General features: G+C 35.6%; 1 protein-coding gene across 2 annotated transcripts in view; it reads left to right on the forward strand.

Annotated features, from left to right (window-relative positions):
• Window positions 1-6,031: 6,031 nt before the first annotated feature.
• Window positions 6,032-21,275, forward strand: part of znf618 (zinc finger protein 618) — a 44,072-nt gene continuing 28,828 nt past the window's right edge. Inside the window, exons 1-2 of one of the 2 annotated variants that reach the window (XM_043239233.1) lie at window positions 6,032-8,959; window positions 13,108-13,202. The gene's annotated coding sequence lies outside the window, so the exon portion shown is untranslated. The remainder of the gene's footprint in view (window positions 8,960-13,107; window positions 13,203-21,275) is intronic. The other variant, XM_043239236.1, reaches the window with a different exon arrangement.

The raw sequence follows: 21,275 nt of genomic DNA on the forward strand, positions 1-21,275 counted from the left end.
CGACATACCAAAAAAATACTATGCTAATACTGAAAAATACAGGCTGAAAGGCATTTTGTCAAAACCTGAAGACATGTAGGTGTCAGGGTGTGGATTGCGAGAGAAGGAGCGCTAGACGAGAATGCTTCAAACGTAAATCTGTTAATCTTCCAAAAAACGAAATAAACAATATCGTTACAAACAGGCAGGCAGGCAGAAAATAACCACACATATAAACGACGACGATCGGACAAACTGAACTGAAACACACGGGGAATAAATACACAAAGTAATTGACTGAGTTAACAAGAAACACCTGAACGTAATGAGACCATTAGGGGCGACGAAAAAGTAGGGCACACAGAGCACATGACCGCAACAAAGACGTGACCGCAGGACATGCCAGTAAATAACATTATGAATCATTTTTGTTAGTTCAAATCTGACCATCATTTTGTGTGGGTGTGTGTGTGTGTGTGTGTGTGTGTCAATGCAAATTCTAGTACATTTTAAAAATACAAAAAAAATCATACTTTATTTACTATTTTTCTTTTTTTTTTTTTAAATATAAATTACCGCATATATTAACACTGTCCACTGCCTTCATATAGTTCCGACTCTCTGTTGCAGAACCTGATTTTGCCGAGTTCGATGTGGTCTTTGTTGACCCTGGAAGAACATTGTGATAAACCAATCAGATTTGAAGAACCAGTATATCGTTCCTGTGAAGTTTAGGCTTGCAATCAGTGTACGGTGCTTATAACTCTTCTATATTTCCTCTGGTTTTAGACATTACTTGTGGGTAAGGTTGGGTTTAGAGACGTAGGTGTAGAGATATGGTCAAAATTAAATTTTTGGATTAAAATGTTGCTCCTGGGTCAATAAAATATGTTAACCCAGGAACACGTAGAACTCACGCATGCTGTTAGTGTATAAGTGCTGCACATTCATGTTGGGCATGCATCACTCCATCATGAACTCATGAAAGCAAAGCTAATGATTTGATGAGTAAGACCTGCAGTATCACAGCAACGCGGCCACACAGAACAGGAGTTATGCAACCCTAAAAGAGATGCAGGTAGAGGAGGAGAAGAGCTATATTTTATGTTGATGCCTTTCGCTGTGCCTTCAAATAACACCCGATTGGCTAGTTAAAATACTTTTAGAGATTATCACGGGACTGGGAAAAAATACCTTAAACGTGGGAGTGAGTGAATTAATAAATTATTACAACAACAATAATAATAATAGTGAGCAAATGGACGGAAATACATAGATTAAATCATGAATTCATTCTTGAAGTGTATTTGCATATCGGTCTATCAGTTATTTGTTGAATCTGTTTATGGGTACAACTAAAGTTTGTTTTGTACAATTTAACAAAGAAAGAACTACATAATGACAAATAATTAAAAAATAAAATGTTTGTATGAAATGCAATAGATAAACATGAAAAATTTATGGCAAGAAAATAATGCACACATTTTATATACTGAATATATATATATATATATATATATATATATATATATATATATATATATATCTGAATATATATATATATATATATATATATATATATATATATATATATATATATATATATATATATATATATATATATATATATATATATACTGTTTAAATCTACTACAGTGTTGGATAATCCAAAACAAAAGAGAGTAACATTTTATTTCACAGTGTCCTTCTTACACATACAGTATTTTATTTATTGTTTATTAACAGCCTGTTTATTGAGACTTATTGAGAGTAACAAAATATGTAATACAGCCATCATTATTTATGTATTTACTTATGTTTTTGCCTGCGTTTTTAATGCCCTACTATATTGTGTTGTTTTGTAAAGCTGTAATGGAAACCAGTCTATGCTCTGTTTAAGTGTGTCCTGTTCACTAGATCCTGTCTGGTCACCACCAGCTTACCTTGGATACCTATACCTTGTGTTCGTCTGTCCCTACATCCACAGCTCCAGAGTCCTTCTCCAGTCCCCACTGCCGGCAATACAAGACAAGTTATTCACTGATTACCTCACTGCGACTGTTGGGACATTGGTGTGTGTGTGTGTGTGTGTGTGTGTGTGTGTGTGTGTGTGAAACTCACCTCCAAGGACCCTTCTCATCACAGCTGTTGCCATTTCCTTTTACTCACCATAGTGTACTATTGTCTCAATAAAACCATCACTGTTGTTCTGTCTTATATAGTCTTTATATAGACCTGACAATCTGTAGTATACTATGATACAGTATTACAACACATTAATGCCATTGAATTATGCATAATTACATGCTTACTAATCCAAAACTTATGCAAGAACACGTTGTTAAATAATCATGGTATATTACGTTACTTTAACCAGTTGTAAGTATGTATTTTTTTTTATTAATCACAACTCAATCTGACGGCACATCTGTAATTAAACTGCTGATCTCAATCTTAGCCTTAACCGTCTCCCTCTTTAATAACAGTAGAAGCATTTTGCAGCTCAACATAAACCGAACAAACGCACTCGACCGTTTATTGTTTTATTGCAAGTACGCTTCGTATGCAGTGGGAGCATTTTTTTAACGCGCACGATGAATGCTACGAAAACGCTTGATCACAATTCCTCAAAGCGCGTGCAGTTCTCAGGGCTTCACACAGCCGCTTGGACTTCCTCCTGAAGCCGCCGCATGTTGTGAGGGGCGAGCTCCTCCGCGCGACGCGCTAATGGGATTCCAATTATAGCTACATCATTTGGAATATGTCAACGTTCAAGTTCCATTTCCCTTCCAACCCTCGCAGGATCCAATCCCTGACGGACGTCTTTAATTCGATCTCACCTGATGAGGCTCGTTTTTTAATCAGACAAATCCCAGCCCTTTCTTTATAGGGCTTCTTCGACCCAGAAACTAAACATTACTGAAGTACGGTTACGTAACGCTTGCTTGAGAGAAATCGGAAATAGCTATCGGGTTAAAGCGGCGTGTTATGCTAGCCTGGAACCTGCTTTAGATGATTCAGGACGCAGTCTTTATGTGATTTTGATTATTTTGTCTAAATTATTGCGCTTACGAAACGCTGTACATGCGCTCGGTGTACAATTTATTTCATGACTGCTGATATTGTCTTGGGACTCTCTTGAATTCGCTTACTAAGAATAAGGTGATGCGGAACCGATGGAAAAAAAAAAACAATTGCTGCGGTGTTTAGGAATGGCACTCTTGTGGTTTGATATGTAAAAGAAAGGGTAGGCAGCGTGAGTCACTAGAGCAGAGCTAGAAGAGACTTAATGGCGACATCCGGAAGTTCTTTTATATACACTCTTCAAAATAAAGGTAATGAAGGGGAGTTGTCTCAAGAGAAGAACCCTTTGGTCCCCCCAAAGAACCATTCAGAGAACAATCTGTTTTTAAAACTATTTTCCACTATAAAGAACCTTATAAATATATACACACACACACACACACACACACACACACACACACACACACACACACACACACACACACATATACTGTATATAGTAGTATATTCACTATGGTTGTACTGCCAATGGTTTACTATCATGTTACCAACTAATAGTTGTACGTAATGCATGTTTTATAATATGACAGAAATATTGGAAATGATGAAAAGTTCAATTAAGTAACTATTTTACCCTAATGGGTTTCTCCCTTGTGATCAGCCTCATTAAATGAGAACACCTTAATGGTTTTCTAGTAGATCTATTCCAGAAGGGGTTTTGTTATATAACTACAACTGTGTGTGTGTGTGTGTGTGTGTGTGTGTGTAGGGAACGTACTCCAGATTCTATGAAGGAGGGAAAAAAGCAGCAATTTGATTATCTACAGGACGTTTGCCGTTTTGAGTTTGGTCTGTGCATCATAAGAAGAGAATGATTTTACCGTCCTCTAGTGGTCTGTGTTTGTTACTGCAGGTGTTTAACTGCAGCACAGGGTAGTGTTTTATAAGCTTTTGCTATGCAAATGCTCAATACATTCAGCAGCATACTTTAAAATTACATGCAAAGATGTAAATGTGAGTAAAACAAAAATGTAAAGGGAGTCAAAAACTTCCTAAAGTTCAGCTAATTTGCCTTTATATACATTTAATATAGGTGTACAAAAACATTTTGTAGGATTATACCGAGTGGGTAAACTAGGTATACTGCAGTTCAAATTCAAAATATTAGAAAATAGGCGTTTTTTTCACCCGGCCTCTCCTACTCAGATTCGACTCACACGCAGGTTGCCAGATTTCCTCTCAAACCGCTCTCATTATCCAGCTTCCATGATTGGAATTTAATACGATGTGTTTTCCTCCAACTGGCAACCCGGAGTTCCGAAACACGATTGGATAAACAGACAGACGGGTTTCACGAACCAAAACATTCTGGGCCGGAACGCGCATTTTCAAAAAGGAACTGACTGTAGATAAACAAGTATGTTAACTAGTGTTTTTCTTAAATATCTGCAAACATATCATAGTATTTATTATATTATGCCCTAGTAGAGTCAAAATCCTACATACAGCACCTTTAATAAATAAATAAGACACGCATATATCAAGTGCAATGCAAACACAGACAACATAATACAGTTAAGTAACCCAATGACCCCCAGAACAAAAAGAGGCCTTATTTTTCTTGGTTCTGCTCCCTGGGGATCTTAAACAACCACCTGATGGCAAAACTCTGGAGATCGGGTCTGGAGATAGCACTTTTTTAGCATAGCTTAGCATAGCTCATTGAATCCAATTAGACCAGTAGCATCGCTGCTAGAGTTTTTGCCTCTGTAGTAGACATTGAGATACTAGAGATACTAAACAGATACTTTATAGAGATACTAAACGTTTGAAAGTTTCACCATGACCATCTCCTAGGTCTTTAAAGACGGATAATATTATTTAGTGAAAAACTGTACATCTTTATGGAAATACGATTATATTTTGTAACTGTCATTTAAATCTAAAACAATTTCAAACTATTTGTCATGAAGCAACATCTCAGGAAAAGGAATTTAAATCCAAATACGGTATGAAACGGGACACGATTTTATAAATTTCCACTGTAGAGGACACCTGGGTTAAAAGTATGTTTATTGTGCATTTTGGGAGACATAATAATTGAATAGTAAAATAAATTTTATATTAATATTTTTATGGATATATATATATATATATATATATATATATATATATATATATATATATATATATATATATTTTTTTTTTTTTTTTCTTATGCTTTAAACAATGTAATGATATGAAAAAACAACAACAACCTAAAAGTGTTTTTTTCTTAGTCTCAGGAGGCTATATTAGGTGCAAAAGTTAAATGTAGGAAACCATGTTGGCTGGCTACTCCAGTCTTAGCCATCCAGAATCGCTGAATGAAACTCACAATGTACATAAAATTATAAAGATAACTCTTTATTTTGATAGTCCGCTTTAGACATTACTAACAGTAAGCAACTACATGTCAACTAGCAGTCAGCAGAGTATTAGTAGACTGTCTGTTTAATAAATTGTGTATCAGTTAGTAGCTCATGAAGTCAAAAGGAAGCAAGAATATACAATTTTATACAACAACTTAATAAGCTGTTGCTTAAATGTCATGCTAACAGAACCAAACCTTTTGACTTCCCATACCTCTAAACACAAACGTATGAAACCCTTCCATTTTTGTTATTAGTTGTGCTCCTTACACACTTAATATTTCATCGATTTACTTTCAGTGGCATTTATTGTGATGTTCTGCTGACATCTGCTGGACTTAATAGTTATAGTCACATATTTCTTGAGTGCTGCTGTGATCCAAGCAAAGGCAAGAGAGAGCCAACACTAAGAAACAAAAGATCTTTGTTATGTTTTCATTCAAAGTTTCACAAAGAAAAGTTAAATGAATTAGGAACACAATGACAAACTGATTCATTTTCACCAGCGGTCCATAACCTCCCTGCAGATAAAAAAAAAGAATAACTGACAGGAGGAGGCCAGAAGGATTTATTTATTTTTTTTTTTTTCAAAAATAGAGTATGAAATGCAAATATAAAAAACAAAACTTCTATATATTGGCTAATAATTATCCTCTCATGTACTTATGAAATCCTCCAACAGTTCTGCAAAACAGCTTACCGATTTTAAATACATTTTAATGCGATTCATGATTAATTTGAAACCGCATACTAGCAATACTGCTATAATTTTTATAATAACGAATAATAAGACTAAATCTGACACCTAGTGGTAGACAACTGAAACATCAGCACTGTTTAATAAGTTATCATTTTCATATGTAGGATCTAAATGACAAATGTTGCCATAAATCAAATCTATATTTAAAATAGATAGCCCTTGCTCTCCCAAACTTTATATTGGCAGTAAATAGGAGTTGTTTTTCGACAGTCCAAGATAAGTTCAATAAAGCAATCCAAGTGACACAGACGGCTTCGAGGGGTGAATAAAGGCCTCCTGATTTTGTAAGGAAAATATACATCATTAAAACTTTAATAAACTAAACTTCCTCTGCCTGTCATATGCAAGTTCACAACAGAATAGCATTCTGCCAGAGGATGTCAGCTTAGTGTGAGATTAGTGTAGACTGAGTTTAAAAATATATATATTTTTAACATTATAGCCTATGATTGCAGCATAAGATATGGAGACAGATGAACAAACAAAAAAAATACATATATAAATGCAGTCAATCAAATAACCGCATACACAGGCTATACACAAAAAGTCTCAGTCCTGTTGTTTTCATTCACTCCTTCAATATTAAACCAATGTGGGAAAAGTGAATAAAAAAGTCTTAAAAGTATAGTTTGTACCCCTTTAGTCTTCATGCATAAAGTTCTGTTCCACAAAGAGAACTTTGCGTTTTTTTTCTGAGGGCCGATATAACGTACATAGCAAGCTGTGTTGTACTTAAAAATAATAACATCTATGTAACGTTCTATAAAACCTGACGCGGCCAAAAACCACACTACTGGACGTGGCTGTCGGGTCTGTGTAACGAACCCAGCCCAAAACTAGCCCAGCCAGCCTATCCAAACTGTAAAACTCAACACCTGCCACTCCCAATCCTGAAATACTCATTTTACAGTCACTGTTGTGTGTTAAACGCAACTGAAAATTGAAAAAATTACTAGCGGTAATCAAACAGTCACAAATGAGCTTAAAGGCCCTTAAAAAGCAAGAAGTAGCACATTTTTTATCACCGGTGGAATGTAAAATATTCAAAACACGCAGATCGAGCTACAGTGATACTTTAAACCGTGGAGAACAACGACAAAAAAAAGTTCCGCTTGTGGCAACAGTTTGCAAACACGGCAATAATGCTATTGGAAAACATTAGGCAATGGCTTCAGTGGTTAACAGTGGATGGTTTGTAATGCTATCTGTAGAAAACCATTAGAATTTCTGCAATCTCTTAGAATTGCATTTCCCTGTATACGGGCCCTTGGGGTCACACCGTTACGTACACAAGATGAAGCTGATTGGACAAACAAAAGTTGTTGCATCTATAATGTTTGGAGTTAAAATCAAGGCGAAGGCTGCGGTTCTGCGCATCGCTTCACGCACGTTCAAACTCAAAGGACCGCATTCTCAGGATAATAATACATCTGCACCACGGATGCGGTAAATTCACTTTTATGTTCTTTATTTTCATACAACTTGCCGAAAGATATCAGGGTGCCGTTCGGTCATTTACAGTTTACAATAATAACAAATACTAAAATAAAATAAAGTGCAAAGAGCCTATAGCACAACATAGCGTTTTTATATTTAAATAAAGTTTTATGATATTAAAAAAATATATATATAAATAAATAAATAGACAACGAAGAGTGAATAAGAGTGATTTTTTTTTTTTTTATCGATTCTGTATTTATTGATTCAGTTCGTGAGGATGCAAGCTTCTAAACATGAGAATTCATAAAACACTACGATTTTTTTCCCCAGTGTCTGTTTTCCTGTCTTTTTGAAAATAGGAATTTGCATGTCAAATTTCATGAATCACATTTTTTTTTTCCCACCCCCCCAGACCGTCCGCGGACCCGCCGCTAGAGGCGCTGTCGAGACGGAACACGCTCGAGAAGCGAAGACGGGGAAAAAAGGAAACTGCACAGCATACATAAAAGTCCTTTGATTTGAGGTTCACTTTTATAAATCGCCGTGGTTTTTGGTGACATAACCCCAATCTTTGGATGCAACCTTAATTTTCTGAAAATCCAGATGTGGGTGTACTTTTCCACAACGTGTTCGTTTCTCTGTAAAACACCGTCGAATGAAAACATACCAAAATTGCTCAAAATGCTGTAGTTACAATTTTAAGCAACAAACGGTAGAACAAGTAACTTGTGGGTCTAACAGAAGAGTTTTCTCCGCCCAAGCAGGTGAAAAAAGCAGTTTGGCCATAAATGTGAAAAATAAACCCACCTTGCTCCGCAGGCAAGAAAAAATTGCTATTACATAGAAGCCTGCGGTTGAGTTATTTTGCTTATCTAACCCAAAAAAAAAAAAAAAAAAAAAAAAGACGGGACAGCTGACGTGATGCCATCCACATAAAGGCATTGTGTGAAATTAATGCATTTGCAAATTGGGAACCTGCCCTTGCATGATGGCGGATGAATGTGTCCGTGGGGCAGACCGCAACATTAATATACCTCACCAACAGTGAAGCATCGGCCGCCAGCGGCGCGGACGTATCAGGAAGAGGACAGACAAATTCACCGAAATCAAATTTGGGGAGTTCTGTTTCCAGAAGAGAAAAAAAGTGCCCCGGAAAGACCCGCTCGTTTCGTCATTTTGAGATCCGAAGGGGAGGATTTCTTCATTCCCAGAAAATTTCTCCGCATGACCCGCATCATTTTGGGAGGTAACAAAGTGGAGCACCCGCGTCTTTCCTCATTCACAAACGATACAATGTAACGGGCGCTTTGATCGCAATCATCCGGAGCTCACGTTTGCGTGCGCGGTAAGATCACATCACGATTCTCTCAAATGTGATCTGAATGTGTTGTGCGGTGCATGATCTGTTGATTTTTTTTTTCTTTTTTTTTTTTTTTCCTTTTTTTTTTTTTTGCGGAGCCGCTTTCGAAATAAAGTTTTGCGGCGAGTTTTGTGTAGCGGTGAATTGTTGCACGGGTCTCTCCGTCCCGCCGTCCGTGTGTTCGGATCGAGCGGAGGCTTTTTTGCAGGAAATTTGCGGAGTTGAAATCAGACGGGGTAGGGTACAATCTGAAAACACAAAAAGCACACGCAGCAGCCATGTTTGCTGAATTTTTCCTGTGAATTTTACTCTTCTCCGGCGCCTGGAAGGAAAGGGTCGGCTCGAACTGTTCCGGTGGTTCGCCGAACAACTCGGTGAAGTGAAGTTCGACGCGGATGAGAGCAATGAAAGCGTGATTACCGAAAGACGGGGTTATTTTTTTGATGAAATTAGAATGTAAATGTGGTTTTCGTTTTTGCAGAGAAATTAGCGCCATCTGTCGGTAGATATTTCGAAAAATTAAGAAATTACAATTAATTTTGCTTGCAGGGATGTATTTTTTTTTCCTGGTCGGCACTTTCTACCTTCGCTAGGTTTGGTATGCGTGTAGACTGGTTAGTTGTGGTTAGTTTATGCTTTTTAGACAAACTTCATCACCCCCGCCGTGTGTTCGTCCGTTTAAATATTAACATTTTTATCAGCCAAAGCCGTTCCGAAACGCAGCAAATTTCCCTCAGTGCTGTAAGAAACCTAAACATTGTTAAATGAAAAGCCGCTCTTACCAGCTGGCGTTTTCCTTTCGCACAGATATTGATTTTTTTTTTCTTTCTTTTTTTCCCTTCTTCTTCTTCTTCCACAGCTCAACTGCAAATATTGTAATGATCAGTCAGACCTGACAGTGGGTGAGAAGTAGATGGGGTTTTGTTCACATGAACCGAAAGCTGCTGAACAGTCATATGTTAATGGTCACACGTGTTGGGTGTCTCAATGATTTTTTTTTTTCCACATTAGGGAAGTGGGAATGCATTTGGAGATTCCTTTTGAGCTGAAGGCATCTTTTCACATCATTTTCAAGGTCCATGGTGCACACGTGTTTTAAATAGTTAACAGTATTTTAAAAAAAAAAAAGGGGGGGGTTGGAGGGCAATTGTTAAAAAACATATTTATTAAGAATGCATTTTTTTGACATTTAAAAAAGACGCATTTTGTGTTATTAACAGCTGCTGTCATAGTCTTTGAAACCTATGTATATTTGTCATTATTTCTGAATTGTCTGTCTTGTACTGAATTCACAAATGCATTCTTTGTTTTTTTTTTCTTCTTCTTTTTTTTGTTTTTGTCGTCATCTCATTCTATAAAGGGTGACCGGCATGTAAGAGGCTTTCGAGGGATTGTTCAAAAAATCAAAATTCTGTCATGCACTGATCCTCATGCCGTTCCCGTATGACTCTTTTTCTGTGGGACGCACCAAAAAAAAATGCTCCTGAACAACCTTGACATTCGTTGTGTGGAATGACACGCATGACGCGTTTTTTGTTTCACAAAAGAAAACGAGTCGCACGGGTTCGTGAGGGAAAGTGAATGTAAAATGTAATACATTTTCAGAGGCCCCCAAATAAGTAAATGCTACTTTAGCATTACTATAATAAAGTACAAAGCTCATTAGAAATTATATTAGCAGGATTAACAATGTGGGGAAAAGTTGATTGGGAAGATGTACATGAATTTATATATTTTTTTTGTAGGCAATTTGTTATTTTGCCTGTTTTATTTAATAATAAAAGTGAATGTTAACACTCCAGAAGTGCTTTATTTCTTTTTGTTCAAATGATTTTCAGCATTTTCTGAAAAACGCGCTCGGCTTCTCAACATGAGATCACCTGCTTTCTCGAAATAGTGACTTCATTTTGAAACTTTCACTTAATCACGACACTTTATTTTTTTCAAAATAGCTTATTTTCTCGAAATAATGAGAAGCTTTCTTGAAATAATGGCTCATTTTCCTCCAAAAAAACGAGAAACGTTCTCAAATAATGACTTGATCCGTAAACGCTCAAAGCAAAAACCGCGCGGCAAGCATCGTTTTGTTCTGTAATCTAAAGAGCGTAATATGTCATTAAATGATGATTTCAGATAAATTATTTGCATGTAGCCTTGTTAATTTGTAGCACGTATCAAGTCTCCCTGCCAAATAGTTAATGGCTTCGAACATTCCAGACTAACGTCAACCCAGGCATTTTATGAATTTTATGGGTTTTATTAGCCGTCCCTTTACTGAATCAAATGCATACGGTGTTCAGAGTAAGCCATCTTATTTTAAAAGCACATAGTGTTTGATACCATGGCAACCATGGTTTTCAGCGTCCCATTTTTTTATTATTTTTTTTGCAGGACAAACGCATACCATGAAAAATGCTTAACGTGGCTTGAAGTACAAAGACAGTTTGAAACAAATTATCATGCGTCTGTATACAGTAAATATGCAATGCAAAACAACATTTATGCATTATTATTATTATTATTATTATTATTATTATTACACTTTTCTATAGGAAAATGGTTAGCGATCAGCTTTTGGTGTCGCGTTAAAATGCTGGGCTCTTATGCTCGCCTATGTGCATGATCAATAATATTGTATCCTGAATTTGTCGATGTACTTTTAGCCACTTTAAGCATTTTTCATCTTGACCTGTCCTGCAGGAAGCGATGTGGGACGCCGAGTACCTAATATAGCAAAAATATTCTAATATAGCATAACAAAACGAACATACTAATTAAATTTGTGTGTGTAATGGCTTTAGTTTCTTCATAAAATACATAAAATAAGTCCCTCCATATCATCGGAAGCAACGAGCTATCAGTAACTTGTTGGTATGTGCTACAAATGAACGAAAAGCTACATAGGGATCATTTAGATCATTTAATTTAACGTTTGCTGGGGTCCATGTGTTTCAAACGTACCATCATTTTCGAAAAAGTTTCTCATTATTATGAGAAAATAAGTCATTATTTTCAGATTTTCTCGTCATTACAAGATAAGCTATTTATTACGAGAAGGTTTCTCATTATTTTGAGAAAATGTCACAAGATAGTAAGCCATTTTTATGAGTTTCTTATTACTATGAGAAGTCATTATTTCAAGAAACTTTCTCATTATTATTATTATTACGAAAAAGTCTTATTGCGAGAAAGTCATTATTTTGAAAAAAAAAAATAATTTCGAGAACGTTTCTCGTTATTAAAAGATTTCGAGTCATTATTATGTTATAAGTTTCTCATCATTTTGAGAAAATTAGTAATTATTTTGAAATCATTTCTTGTTGTTATAACACGCAGTCATTTATTACAATACATTTTCTCATTATTTTGAGAAATTTTCTCTTTTTTTTCTCCCCCCGAGTATAATCTTAACTCATAATCATAATCAAGTTTCTCATTATTATAAGATACTAAGGAATAATTACGAGAAAGTTTTTCATTATGATGTCATCAGTGTAAGAAAGCCATAATTATTAGAAAGTATCTCATTGTTATGGCTTAAAGAATTATATATTTTTTCTCAAAGTGGCAGGGAAGGGTTTTCCATAGAGTTTTTTTTACATTTTCAGAACCATAAAACTTTATCACGAGGTTTACAAGTGGGGAAAAATCCCAATGTTTTTAATATGTTTTGAGAACTTTGGAGCCATATAAATTCCAAAGGTGTTTTTCTTTCTTTTTTTTCTTTCAAATGAAAAAAAACCACGCGCTCAGCTTTCCTAAGGAGACGACATCACTGTGGAGGTATTAACGCAGCAGATACACTGCATCTTTAATGCTCTTTTTATGGCCTGGTTTTATATGCTTTGGTCAGAAGTGGTACTCTTCCTTGTATTGTGGGATCGGGCCCGTTCTGGTCAGGATTTGCTCCTTAAACATAAACCCACACTCTGCCCTCGGACTGTTGCTAATTTAAGAATAGAATTTTCATGGAAATTTTTCGAAGCCTGCCTTTCCCCCTTTTGTGTAATAAATTTAGGGATTTTCCGTGCAAGGCGTCTGGGGGTCTGTAATTTTCCACTGCGTTTCAATCTCAGTACACGAAACTTGGAAGAAGTGGCTAATTTTTAACTCGTTGACCCTTTTGTTTTCAGATCGTGCTCTTGTTAGGCTGAATTCAAGAAAAGCAGACGAGGAAGGAGAGGAAGTAGAAGCGAGCAGTTGACTCCTGTGAGCTCTGCACCACAAGGTAAACCTCCTTTTACAGAGGACCTTCTCATCAGCGTCTCAGGCCGACGTGGGGTGCCCGTTCTGGTTTAATTCAGGGAATAGTTTATTTAAAAATGGAAATTGTTGTTTCGAAGCTACATTGAATTTTTTTGAGTTTTTGAAGAATCTTCGCTCTGCTCTTTTCCATGTGATCTGATGACTGCGCGAAGTTAAAATGAACCACCGTAGAAGTATATTCAAGTCTGTATCAGGTTTATTTGACAAACTTCCTGCTGCCGTTCTCCATTTTCTTTCTCCGTTCAGTTTCATTTGAGTTTTTTTTTTTATCTCAGTGCAGGTGAGATTTCATAGCTTCAGTGGAGTGGAAGATTATCACTGAATAACAGATTTAGTTTTGTTTCTTTGCATACAGCTGTAGTATGTTTTCAGAATTTTAAGTTGAATACATAAAAATACATAAAAATGTAATTCATGGATATGATTTAGGAGCTTTTTCATTTTTATATATATATATATATATATATATATAAATATACACAGATGTGTGTTTATATATATACATATGTATATATGTGTAATTTTTCAAATTTTTAAATAGTACATTTTAACTGTATTAAAATATAATGTGTGTGTGTATGTATGTGTATATATATATATATATATATATATATATATATATATATATATATATATATATAGTGTGTGTATATATATATATATATATATATATATATATATATATATATATATATATATATATATATATATAGTGTGTGTATATATGTATGTACATGTAATTTTTATATTTTTTTAAATAGTAAGTTTTAACTGTATTAACAGAAAATAAATGTGGTGCATTTGATGTGAAGAAAGCAAAAAAAAAAAAGCATTTGCGTAACTTTTGTCACTTCAGTATTGTGCAATGATGGCCTTTTAGTGGCGAAGATTTAGGCCTCTCACACTTCATGTCAGGTTCAAGGCTGCTAAACTTTGCCACAAAATGTATTTCGCGTAAACGTAGGAAAATGATGGTCACATTTACACGTCGCTGAATTGCGAATGTAAATGTAGTCACAGAGAGGAAAAGCGGAGACGCGCACGGCTGCGTGTTAAGGTCAATTCAGTCTCTTCAAATCTTAATATGATAATTTGACCTTTTTATGACACCGCAAAGTTAATTCAGGTCGCGGATATAATGTGACTCTCAAATGTAATATTTATAAACGAATTACTCAAGTTATTGGTAAACAACATTTAAAAAAATGTCTTGGATGGGATTAAGAAGTATGCGACCTAACAAGCGACGGTAAATGATGACCGTGTGTTTTTTGGTGAACCATTGCTCGAAATTCTTCATAAAGTGTGGAAAGCGAGCTATAAAGTAACACAGTTGCTGTGCAGTGCTTTCCGTTAAATCCCTCAGAAACTCCATTAATGTCCTGCTTTCTCCCAAAAGCAATGAATACAAAATGACTCTGTGATATTGTGACTCTGTAGAATAATGCTTAGCCCAACTGCCTTTATTCCACTGTAGGATATGTAAATTCAGGCCTTATTTTTGATTCTGGTAATTATTAATGTTACATCACTCTGGGAACCTAGATTTTCATAATACGCTACATTGACTCCATACGGTTTGTTGCTCATAGCAAACTCTCGCTGCTAAAGTGGCGCGCTTAAGAGAACTCGGAGATGACATTAGTACCAAATTAGGGTTGTGTGAATAATTGTTTTTGGATTGTTTAAGGCCATTCTGATATCGTATTTTGTCTGCTTTTATTTAGAAACGAAACGGGATGGTTGGGATGGGCGGTAATGTGATACGTTCTCTGTAGGAGAAACCAAATTTAGGTTAGCTTTTTTTCTAGAGAAAGACACACAAAATAAAACGAAACCCAACGTATTAAATGTCATGGATGGATATTTTGTGGCGGAGGGTCAAAATTGACATCTGGAGTCAAATTATAAGCGCGAATGACTTTTAAAAAGATGACAGCATCATAATTTTATTTTTGCGCAGGCGGTGTGGGGGGAAAAGTAGACTTCAGCGGCTGTTGGTGTTTGGTATTTTCATTTTAAGGCCCTTAAAATGGATCCGGAGAGATGGCTGAATGAGTAAATTGTTAAATTGTGCATATTTTCAGTGATCATGCAGCTTTGACGTACTTCACATCCAACAAATAATGTTGGAATTATTTAGGATTATGTCATGGTATTTTGGAAATATTTGTCATAATGCTAGTTAATGGATTTTTTTAATAGATTATCTTATCTCTATATAAATAACATAATGCCATTTAATGTCTTCTTTTAGTGTTAGTTTTGTTCTCTTATTTTTCATTAATTTTTATCAAGTCCATTATATTTTTATATGTAGCAGACAATTCAACTCAAATGATGATGGTGGTCATTATTATTATTCATTCTCACAAATCAAAAGATATGATTTTTAATTAAAAAAAGGTCCGGGATTAGTGCTAAAACAGCCGCTCCACAGATAGTTGATTTGGTTAGGTTGGCTAGTTGATTCACGCGTAACGTGATATCCATTTATGACTATTGTTGTGAAACTACAGCGAAAAGCCTAGATTAAACAAAACTTGGCTAATAGGTTTTCAGAACTTGCTGTGGCTTAATGTCCACCGACAGATGAGATTCGCTGCGTCCTAAATTAGGTTGTGCGCTAGTCTTTTAGTACATATCGGCTCTCGTCCCTTTGCTTGTATGCTGGCTATCGCTCGGTTCCTCAGTTCTGATATCGCTACACCAAGGGTCGTTTGGACTCGGATGACTTTGCTCCAGAGTCTGGTTACACGCTCCGAATATCTGAACGAATGTGAAATATACCTTTCTCATGACATCCTCCCGCTTAAACCCCACATCCTGAAGAACGATCAGGCCCCACTGTCATAATCTTGAGTCTCAGTACAAATACAGAACAAGCCCTTCTAATCAGCCCCAGCTTGCCTTAGGACAAAGTGTCGCCTTAATTTAGTTTTAAGCGTCCAGTTTCTTAAAGGGATAATTATTCCAAAAATTAAAATTGCTATCAATTACTCAACCCCGTGTTGTTCCAAACCTGTGTGAATATGTTGATAAAATTCAGCAAAATGTTTCCCATGCAATCAACGTTTTTGGGGTTGAAAACGACCATGTCATGTTTTGATATTTAATTTAAATGGCGTTTAAAAAAAAACGTAGTTATTAAACCTCAAGTTAATATTTCCACGAACGTTAGCTGTTGTCGGGAATGTACAATTTGTATTGTGTACAATATGCATATTTCCCATTCGCTATGTCCTGGTTTTATTTTTAATGACAGATTCGCTCAGGCTGACACCGACTGAGATTGCGCAAAACCGATGATCCATGTTATCCCAGCATGATTTGTGAATATTCCAAAGAGCATCTTTGCGTGCTTCAGTGAAAGCTAGAACATCTGACCTTTGCACAAAAGAGTTAGCCCAACGTGGCCGATGTCACAGATCTACATGCATTTGTTTAGTCACCTAGAAGTACTCCAGTACCTTAAAGGAAGTTCACACACAATTTGTAAAAAGTTCCCACATGTGCTTCAAAATGGCTTTCCTACTTTTTTTTTTTTTTTAAAAGGATTAGTTCAGCTGTTTTTGCACATTACAGGTTCTGCTGGTTTCGAGGTTAAAAAAAAAAAGTCATAATGATAGTGTGTTAACATTTCACTAAATATAATTCCTGTTATTTCGCAGTGTGGTGTATTTTGCTGAAGCTTGTAGGCTGGAAAATAAAAATAAATATTGGTGACCAATAGCACCGGCTGTTCATAGCGTTTCTCAAATGTCTTGATTTTTTTAAAATTGATTTTTATAGGTATAGAAATTTGCATCCTAGACATATGCTGGTATTCGCTATTGCAAACATAAATTATTATTATTATTTTTTTAATCATAAGTGAATATGCACGGCAATCACTGTAAATACATAGCTGTAATATTTATTTTCAAAGCAATTTCTTTACATTCAAATATTTTAGCATTTTAGTCTGGACTAAAACATCAGATAAGATCTTTTTTAATATTCAGATTCCTTTTTGTTTGCTTTTTTGCACATTTAGTAGTCATTGACCCATTTCATTGTATTTCTTTGTAATTACTAGTGTGGCCTGATGGGTCAGGGACTTTTATTTTGACAGTTTGCACAACTTTCATGGGATTGTATAGGTGTCCTTTATTTTGCCTTGCTGAAGCGTTTTAAACATTTACCTCATTTTTTGTGTATTGCTATTTTGACATGCTTATTTGATACTACTACATGTCTGAGCTGAACTCTGAATCAGTGCTCTGTCCTTTACGTTATCATTTTGTTTCTCATAAGTCTGGATCGTTCATGCTGTTCATGGAGACTGTAACTCTTTCGAGTTGCCGTAGGCCTCTCGATGGCCTCTTTTACTGTGGGTCTTTTTGCCCAGATACTTTGGAGGGTGGCCAGTTCCGGGCAGATTTATAATTGTTCTACATTTCCTCACCTTTTTATTATTAGCCACGCTTGATAAATTCCACACACTTTGAGACATTGTGCATGTACACTATGGCGGAGTAATTTTATCCTTTATAGACAATATCTCGCACATGCCCTGATGTCCGTATCGACAGCCGGTTTATTACGAACGGTTATTAAAGGGATGAACTACTTGTTGTGTCTCGTTTTCTACTTTTTTAATTTTATTTTAATTAGATTTTTTTAATTAAAAAAAACATAATTTGAAAGTAATGAGCTGTATTCTGTCAGATTTCAGAGTTGAAAATAAAAACCCACTGCTATGATTAGCTAATAGTCGTCTGTTTGACAACATGCATTCCTCATAGATGGACGAGGCTGTGCTTTGTCAAAAATGCATAAATAACTCGATGCATATCAAACGATCTGTAAAAATAGAAACAGCAGTAGTCACCACATAATGAAAGCGGTTACTCACACTTGTGTTGCGACATTGGATGCAATATAGTAGTCTTTTAGGGGGTTTTCTCGGACATAACAGGTATGCTTGAGGTTAAACTAATATTTTATTATTATTATTAGTAGTAGTAGTAGTAGTAGTAGAGGTAGCAGCAGTTTCAGGCTTGCAGTCTCTTAGAAATAAAATAAGTAAATGAAACAACTGTTAGTAGTAACTTAGTAACTGAATTAGTGTGGTAAGATGACATGTACAGTTATGGACAAAAATATTGGCACCCTTGGTTAATATGATCAAAGTAGGCTGTGAAAATGTATCTGCATTGTTAATGCTTTTGATCTTTTATTTGAAAAAATCGAACCATTCATTGGATCATAAGACCATAATATAGACACAATTTTTGACACCTCTAGAAATTCAAATGAGTAAAATATAGTACATTCCCATTCATATTTCCAATTTTGAGCACTCTAGGGTGATTATGAACATGAATTTATCCAGCCATGGATTCCTGTTCCCATTTGCACCATAAGGGCAATTATTAAGAATTTCCAATCGACATAAAACGTTATGAAGCTGCCTGGAAGAGAACGTGTCTGTGTATATCGTCCTAATCGAAGGGGAGGAGGAGAGAACCACAGCTGGAGAATTTAACAAATTGTCATTTTTTTTTTATCCAATGAAAGGTTAGATGTTTGTATTATTATTATTTTTTTTTTTTAAATAAAAGATCAAAAGGATTAACAACGCAGACTCATTTTCACATCCGCCTTTGATCACATTTACCAAGCGTGCCGATATTTTTGGCAGCGACTGTATTTGAATGCATGAATTATATTTTTGATTTGAATAAATAATCGAGAGAGAGAAGAAAGCTGATTGCGTGAATCATCTCATTCTGCAAACAGTGAAGCTACGGGTTTAATGCAAAATTCAAATTTTACTCCCTGGGTGCGGAGAAATATAATGTAGCGATTCAATAAAAGCCGCGACAAGCAGCCAAACCCAAGCCTTTTGCTAAGAAAAAAGCCAGTTAAATTAACTTAACAAATAAAAAAAAAATGGCCTGAAAATGCTAAAACTCTGGAATAATGTTCAAGGGTTTCCAACTATTCGTCATTCGTTTCCCCGTCCACTTTTTAGTTTTAAAACGCATGACTTTTGCTACGTTTACGCCCTTCATTTACGCCCCTCTGGGGTTTTCAAGCCCTAAAAATAGACTTTTTGAAAATGCCGCAGACCCCTTTTGTGTTGGGTTGCGTTTCGGTGCATGTTCTTGAGGAAATTTAGTTGAGAGATTCTGCTTCGGTAGTAATTTTGGTTTTTGATATCTGTGAAAACTCACTCGGCGTTCTTTTATTTCCATTTGCATTTAATGACACACGAATCGATCGTGTAGCTCTCATTTGCAGCTCGTATGTGGTTGCAGTGTCTCAGTTTTTTTTTATGCTGGGGCGCAAGTAAAATAATAAGTGCAGGTTATAAGGTGGGATAAAATTGATGAAATAACAGCTAGCGGTACTGCATTAACCGCAGCAGATGTTCAGTCCTCTGATCTCTGCTAGACGTGAGAACCTATCGGACGATTAAAGCTCCGGGGGAAATAATGGAACATCCGACAAAATGAAAAGCCAGGGAATATAATTATGAATGCAATAATTCAAAACGAAGCATTTATACGTTGCAATAAATGATAAATAACCTTAATATGAATTAATACATTTATAAATCATACAATGACAATGAATAATAAAGTAATGCGCGCTAACCCACAAAATTGTGGGGCTGTAATGATTTTATTTTTTATTTTTTTGTTAGGAACATGCCTGCCCTGATCCAGAATGAACACACACACACACACACACACACACACACACACAAAACCCTGTCTAGTTTTTAGTGTCACCACGGAGCAGGTTCAGTCTCTTCATCTCCTGCTTGTTTTGCAATTTTGATTTCCATCAGAAATTTAATCACGAGTGTTTAAGGGCTCAGCGCTGGCCCGTGTGCTGCCCTGAATTTCTAATTTTAGTCTATTCTTTCAGGATTTATTTTTTGTATAATTCAAGTATGCTTTTCAATATCTCCCAGTTATTAAATTTTAATTCAAAAATCATTAGCATATAAATTGAAAAGGCTTTTTTTTTTTTTTTTTTTTTTTTTGAGTTGCCCACTCAGATGAAATTTAAGAGAGATATTTCTTTTTTTTTTTTTTTTTTTCTCCACTTTCATTTAAATGTAAAATAGTAAAAATGAAAAAAATAAAATAAACTTATTTATTTATTTGTTTAGTTTTATTCCTTTCTGCATGCCGGTGTTTTTCATGACGGGAACGTGTCAGTGTGTTCTGGTTCAAGGAAACTAGGGCTGTCAGCCTAATCTCTTCCAGTCATCTCCTGAAATAGCCCGAGAGTAATAAATTCTCATTAGATGACAGTGTTGAAATTCTGCTCAAAGTTACCACGGTTCAGAGCTGGTTTTCCAAATGAATCGGTGAAAGAATGTACCTGCGCACACTTATAATGCCCCCTGGCTCTTCTTCTGATGGACGTACCTGAAATTAAGAGGTGCTTTCCACACTGTTCAATATATTACTTATGATGCAAGAATATAGTGAATTTTGATCTAGTAATTTAAAAAAATTGTTTTTCATTTTACCTTTTTTAAATTTGATTTTAATTTTAGCATGGAAAGTGATAAAACGGTATAATTTGTTAATTTGGTTTTGATCTTTTGTCTGTGTGTGTGTGTGTGTATGTGTATGTATGTAATTTTTTATTTATATTTTTTTGACACTGCTGGGAATAAAGAAGCGCAAGTTTTCCATCTTTATTAGTTTTTTGTCTTTAAAAATTCGATCCAATAATAGGACCACAATATTTGTGCGCACATATTATTAAAGTCTTTAAGGCCCCGATGTACTTAAACGTTTTTCGTTCTTCGTTTGAGGGCAAAAATAAATTTGAAAAAGGCAGAGTTGACGGTATACTGATCCCTGCGCCGCTGGAGGCAGGTTTAGATTCACGTAAACACGATGCGATGCTCGCACGTAGCCTGATTTTATGTATTTATCGTATACATTAAAATTTCCTTTTAAAGAAGAACACCAATGACAGCAGCAGTATGGTGTAATATTTACTTGCTTGCTACCTTTTCATT

This window comes from Puntigrus tetrazona, chromosome 5 (genome assembly GCF_018831695.1).
Source record: "Puntigrus tetrazona isolate hp1 chromosome 5, ASM1883169v1, whole genome shotgun sequence".
Lineage (NCBI taxonomy): Eukaryota > Metazoa > Chordata > Actinopteri > Cypriniformes > Cyprinidae > Puntigrus > Puntigrus tetrazona.